At 43.6% G+C, this 6,230-nt stretch overlaps 1 pseudogene; it reads left to right on the top strand.

The window, feature by feature from the left end:
* Positions 1–1,044: 1,044 nt before the first annotated feature.
* On the top strand, positions 1,045–1,595 carry LOC144220725 (small ribosomal subunit protein eS8 pseudogene; annotated as a pseudogene).
* The last annotated feature ends 4,635 nt before the right edge of the window (positions 1,596–6,230 follow it).

Here is a 6,230-nt window from a genome sequence, read left to right as displayed (position 1 = left end):
TGGACCTCCACAAGTTGTTGATGTAACACATTCTCGGCAGCTAGAGAGGACTAAATATACTCACTGGCTTGAGCTGACCTTTGCTCTAGATTTAAAAGAGAGGAATGGCGACTTGTTTCTCCCACATGGAAGCAAACAGCAGAGCGTATTTTATGCCCAGGTGTTTGCCATATAGCTTGATACAAAACCATGTCCTGGAAAACTATAAGCCAATCTAATTTATAGAAATAAACTGAGTGAGAATCATTATTTTTTATTGGTACCACTTAATGTGAAGAAAATGCACATTTTCCAAAAATATGGAAAAAACGTTCCATTTGCCTTATTGGGTCCAAATGTTAGGTTTAAATTATTTTACTATGCAAACTTTCTTTCATATCTTGGCAGTAGTGATTTCCATTTTTATTCCTTTGGTATCCATAATCTTATGAGAATCAAAAACATATGCTTTGAGATCACTGGACAGCTCCTCCTCCCACATTTTAAAAATGCACAAGGAAGGTTATTGCTCTGGTAGCAAAAATAACAGGAACGCTATGGGAGAAAATTATGAGGACATCGAGGCTGAATGGGAAAGAGGTTCAAAAGGTGCACTCTGGTTTTCATGCTTTTGATTTGCAAGTCATTAAGCTGGAAGAGCCCCTGCCTCCTGCTGCCTGCCACTAGGAATGTAATTTTTTCTTCTCTAATAGAGGATTGCTTATGCAATGACTCTAGGTTTTCAATATCAGAGGAGAATAGGGGATCTGGATTTTCCAGTGCTGCCCAAGATGAGGCGCTTGTTATAGGGCTGAGAGTGGATGGACTTCTGGCCTCCCCTTTGTCTGCGGGAGGAGGGTGCCCTCGGCAAGGAGGCAGGACCATCCTACAAGTTTTGGTCTCAGGAATTTCAGGCTGACAGAGAGATGCCAGTGAAGAGGTGAGTGCTTTGTGTTCTTTCCTGAAGAAAAATTATTAGGGGCAAAAAAAAAAGAAAAAAATACACGAGGAGAGTCAGATATTAAAATGTGATGAAAGGCTGTTTTGTAGCCAGCACTGAAAGCGATGGGCGTCTCTGGGGACAGCTGGCACAAGAGCCCCAAGACCAGGTGCAGGAGAAAGCCCATGAGCTGGGACGCCCCACTGCCAGCACTAAGATTGCCCCCCCCCCACATACACGCAGTTCAAGTTTGGGGAGGCTGGATGTGGGGAGCCCCGCCTATTGTACGCACAAAACAAGGATTGTTGAAGTCGTCCAGAACGCATCCAGCAACCAACTGGTTTGCACCAAAGCCCTGGTGAAGAACTGGATCGTGTTCACAGTGGTACGGGTCCCCCTGTGACTGCTTCTGGGCCACAAGGAGGGGAGCAAGCTGGTTCCCCAGGAGGAAGGGATTTTAAACAAAAAACGATCAAAGAAAATTCAGAAGAAATATGATGAAAGGAGAAAGAATGCCAAAATCAGCAGTCTTCTGGAGGCGCCGTTCCAGCAGTGCAAGTTCCTCACACGCATGGCTTGAAGACCAGGCCGGTGTGGCCCAGCAGATGGCTGCGTGCTAGCGGGCAAGGAGCTAGGCTTCCATCCGAGCAAAGTCAAAGCTCAGAAAGGCAGATAAAGCTTCCTCCCTTCTATCTTCCGTCATGTAATGAAGGTGTTTATTGTTCAAAAAATAAATAAATAAAATGTAACGAAAGGAAGGTGAGAAGGGTGTCAAAGGAAAAGGGGAAGGGCAGATGAGAGGCTCAGTGTCCTTCGGGGTAAGAGGGCAGGGGCCCCCAGTGAACTCCGTGAATTGGGTCATGGTCCAGACTTGGCATCGACACGTTATACAGAATGTTGAATGGGTGCTCAGTCAGCCAAGAAAACAGCCAAGTGTTTGAAGGAACACGCAATGTCATTCTCTGCCTCTTATTTTGTATTTCCCTGTTTGTCTTCTCTGGGACTTAGGTCTTGTCCAGCGCACACAGCTGTATCCTCCAAGTTTCCACTGTCCGTGAACTGGTGATGAGTGAACACGTGTTTTTCCACAGCTTGTTCTTGTATTTCTATAGCACTTGCTACTTTTTATCCTCAATGACAGTGTTGCATTGGAATGCCCTTTCTCCCTTAGTCCATTCAAAAAACTCACTCTTCTTTGAAAGTAGACACCAGCATCTTATTTTCTATCAACCCCTACCTGATCTCCCAAAGCCAAGCTGTTTCTTTCTCTTTTGTGGTCCCCTCTACCTGGGAGGCACACAACAATTATTGCCCTTATTTTTCTGTATCACACTCCCCTCTACTTGTCTGGGAGCTCTTCTACATGTAAACTTCTTGAGGGCAGAAACTGCCTTAATTACCCTGACTTTCCCTACATTTCAGTACCTACTGCATTTTAACAGGTGCTTAAATAAATGTTTTTAAATGGATGATTGAATGGCATTCATTCATGTAGGCCCTCATTGGTTGCAAGGATGAATAAAAAAAATGTACTTCATTCACAGTTATGCAAATATAATTAAAGTAGACGTACTATAAAAATTTTGTTTCTGGCGCCTGGGTGGCTGAGTTGATTAGGTGTCTGACCTTTGATTTCGGCTCAGGTCATGATCTCGTGATTCATGGGATCATGCCCCCTCGTCAGGCTCTGTGCTGACAGTTTGGAGCATGCTTGAGATTCTTTCTCTCCCTCTCTCTGCCCCTCCCCCACTGTCTCTCTCTCAAATAAATAAACATTAAAAACATATTTTTCATATTATACTATTAATTAGTTTCTGCATACTAAGAGTGAAAGGGAGAGCTTACAGCCCTGCTGTTAATAACCACGTGAAATAATCCAGACTCCCCTTATACTAGAACTCCCTGACCCACATTCCACACTTGCCTTGACTTTTTGACATTGACCGTGGATGTTAATCAGATAGCTGAATGATTGTTTCATGACCTTCCTACTGACTCTTTGTGGAACAAGACTTTAAAAATGCCAAGGGAAGGCACCCTCAGCATTGGGGTATAGTGTCTCATTTGTTTGTGTGGGGAAGGCTTTCAATGACTATGATTGGGGAAACAGGCTTATGGCCATCTATGTAGACTAAGGGATGTAAGGGTCCCACCAGGAAAGGATTTCACTGCATCAGGCCTTCAATCTCTGAGGAGACTCATACTGCAGCTCAAGATAGCTCACTCTCCAGAGGCAAGTCAGACTTCCACTCATTCATGGGTGCCTTCTTCTCCAGGTCCAAGTCCTGCTCAGGACTCTCTTCATGAGGCTTATAGGTAGAGTGGGCTTGGTAGGCCTGAGTGGACCATGTTAGTAATCCACCAGACTGCAAGAGTGGTAAGTGCAGAGAGCTGGGAGCTAAGGGAATTCAGTGGTGGTCCCTGGCCCCACCCAGTTCCCCAGCACTAGCCCCATGATTAGCCTCAGGCAAATTACTTAACCTCTCTGAGCCTCATTCTTCTTTTTGCAACATGTGAGTCAAAATTGCATTCCTATTTCTCTTCCAGAATACTTATGATACCTAACATACCAGTCTGTTTTGCTTCTTTTTGTATCCCTAGGGCCTTGCTGAGAGCCTGGGAAGTAGAAGTGACTCACATCCTTGGAGAAATTGATGGCCCCTTGAGAGACAGAAGAGCATCATGAGGTGTATGACTCCAGCACCAACTGATCTCGCTCAAGTCCCAGCCCCGCCTCTTCCTACCTGTATAGACCTTACGTAAGTCACTTAAACTGTCTGACCCAGTCACCTTTCCTGAGGACAATAATAGCCTTAACTTCAGGATGATTCTGAGATTTGAAAGTGGTCATGCCTTTGAAGCTCTTGGGGCAGTTCCTGAAGCATATAACCTTTATTCAACTTAAATTACTGTTATGTCGCCTCCTACAGGCCACCATTTACTCATAGATGTAGAATAATTTTCATGTGTATGATACTTTGGTAATTTTTATTTAAGCTATTTGGATATCTTTGCCAGCACATGGGCTTATGTGACTTTGTCAGTGAACTCCAAAACATATGGTGCTAGTCCCTCCTACACAAGTCTTTTTTTTTCTTTCTTTTTTTTCTTTTTTTTTTTTTTGTAAATTCTACTTAGTTAACATACAGCNTGAAGCATATAACCTTTATTCAACTTAAATTACTGTTATGTCGCCTCCTACAGGCCACCATTTACTCATAGATGTAGAATAATTTTCATGTGTATGATACTTTGGTAATTTTTATTTAAGCTATTTGGATATCTTTGCCAGCACATGGGCTTATGTGACTTTGTCAGTGAACTCCAAAACATGGTGCTAGTCCCTCCTACACAAGTCTTTTTTTTTCTTTCTTTCTTTTNATTCTACTTAGTTAACATACAGCGTAGTCATGGTTTCAGGAGTAGAACCCAGTGATTCATCACTTACATGTAACACCCAGTGCTCATCCCAACAAGTGTCCTCCTTAATGCCCATCACCCATTTAGTTCATCCCCTACACCTAACACCCCTTCAGCAACCCTCAATTTGTTCTCTGTATTTAAGAGTCTCTTAGGGTTTGCCTCCCTCTCTGTTTTTATCTTAATTTTCCTTTCCTTCCCCTATGTTCATCTGTTGTGTTTCTCAAATTCCACATATGAGTGAAATCATCTGATATTTATTCTTTGTCTGACTGAGTTGTTGCAAATGGCAAGACTTCATTCTTTTTCATCAGTGAGTAGTATTTCAGTGTGTGTGTGTGTACTGCTCATCAGTTGATCTGGGCTCTTTCCATAATTTGGCTACAGCTCTCTTTCTTACCTAAGGAATCAAGAGATAAACTTTAAGCCTCATTCTTGCTTTTAAAGTTTCATTCTTTTTTTAATAATAAACTTTTTACTTTGGAATAATTTTAGATTTACAGGCATGTTGCCAAGATAGGGTAGAACATTCTTGTATAGGCTTCACTGAGTACCCCCTGATATGAACATCTTATATAACCATGGGACATTTGTCAAAACTAAGAAATTAACATTACACATTATTGCTGACTAAACTGCAGGCTTTTTTTGGTATGCCACCAGTCTTTCCACTGATGTCTTTTTCCTCTTCACGGTCCCACAGTGTACACAGTTTTCCTGTGTCTTTAGTCTCATCCCATCTGGGACAGTTTCTCAGTGTTCCTTTGTTTATTCCATGACCTTGACAGTTTTGAGGAGTACTGGCTGAGCACTTTGTAGACTGTTCCTCACTTTAGGGTAGCCTGGGTTCCCCCCACAATTAGATCGGGACTCTGGGTTCTTGCAGAAACAGCCCAGAAGTGAAGTGCCCGGGCTACACTTTAATGAGAAATCTCTAGGTCTTTGCTGTCTTTCACTTCTCTTCAAGTTCTTTTCCTCTCTTTGAATTATCACTCCTCCCTGCATACCTCCAATATGGACTTACAGTCTAAGGAAACCAAAGGGTGACGACTGAGTTGGGCTTTGGAGGAAAATTAGAATTTGGAAGTGCATTTTGCTTGCCTGAGTCTCCATCATATCTGATGAGGATAGAATCCCCCTTACACCACCTACTGCCCCAATTTGTGGGAACTGGGGAGAGGTGTTGTAGTGACACATGGCATAGATTGAGTCTTATCTTTATTTTAAGGTGCAGATATTAACACTTCAGTGATTCCCCGTGCGGCTTCTGCCCTTGCTCCTCAGAATTTCCGTACCTCCAGCTGCACACTCAGATTGTGCCCTCTCTTTGTAACCCAGCTCACTTGCCCCATGTGTGTCTCCAAAGCCAGGCTGGAGTTCAAGGTGGGAATCAGGGTAGATGTACAGACTCAAAGGAAGGCACGTGTGGCACAGGATTCTGGGAGAAGGCTCAGCACCTGGGCTAATTGTGAGGCCTCTGGGTAGTTGCCAGCACTTCATTTCTGGTCTTCAGAGTCGGAAGGATTGTGCAAATGCTCAACCAACCCCAGCCCCATTCTTAGGTTTCATATTACACGCCACTGCTGTTCTCACCGCCTCCTTCAGATGTTATAAGGTCATGAAAGAAGGTAAGAGGGAGAGAACTTGACTGCACCCCAATGTTTGAAATACAGGAACTTTCAGGTTGGGATTTTCATGTTTAAAATTTAAGACAGCAAGAGGATTTGGTTTCCAGTCCCAGATCTGCCTCTCCTGAAACCTGTATTTACCCAAGGCTGCAGAGGGAGGGAGAGAGAATGAGGATGAAGTTGGGGGGAGGGGTACACCTGCTGTTCCCAAGTGATTGTGGACAGCAAGGCCAACAAGGGTGCTTTCCCTGGCTCTACCACAG

Source organism: Crocuta crocuta, unplaced genomic scaffold (genome assembly GCF_008692635.1).
Source record: "Crocuta crocuta isolate KB4526 unplaced genomic scaffold, BGI_CrCroc_1.0 scaffold129, whole genome shotgun sequence".
Taxonomy (NCBI): domain Eukaryota; kingdom Metazoa; phylum Chordata; class Mammalia; order Carnivora; family Hyaenidae; genus Crocuta; species Crocuta crocuta.
This window is presented reverse-complemented; position numbering and strand designations above follow the sequence as displayed.